The sequence below is a fragment of the Phalaenopsis equestris genome, unplaced genomic scaffold (assembly GCF_001263595.1).
Source record: "Phalaenopsis equestris unplaced genomic scaffold, ASM126359v1 Scaffold000567, whole genome shotgun sequence".
NCBI lineage: Eukaryota > Viridiplantae > Streptophyta > Magnoliopsida > Asparagales > Orchidaceae > Phalaenopsis > Phalaenopsis equestris.
This window is the reverse complement of record NW_018165007.1, coordinates 386,884-387,163: the sequence shown is the minus strand read 5'-3', so window position 1 is coordinate 387,163 and position 280 is coordinate 386,884.

Genomic DNA, 280 nt, shown 5'->3' with positions numbered 1-280 from the left:
CATGTATGGATGGATGGATGCATGCATGCATGCATGCATGCATGCATGGATGGATGCATGCATGCATGGATGGATGCATGCATGTATGTATGCATGGTTGGATGCCTGGATGCATGCATGCATGGTTGGATGCCTGGATGCATGCATGTATGGATGGATGCATGGATGCATGCATGTATGGATGGATGCATGGATGCATGGATGGATGGATGGATGTATGTATGTATCTGGATGGATGGATGTATGTATGGATGGATGTATGGATGTATGTATGTATGGA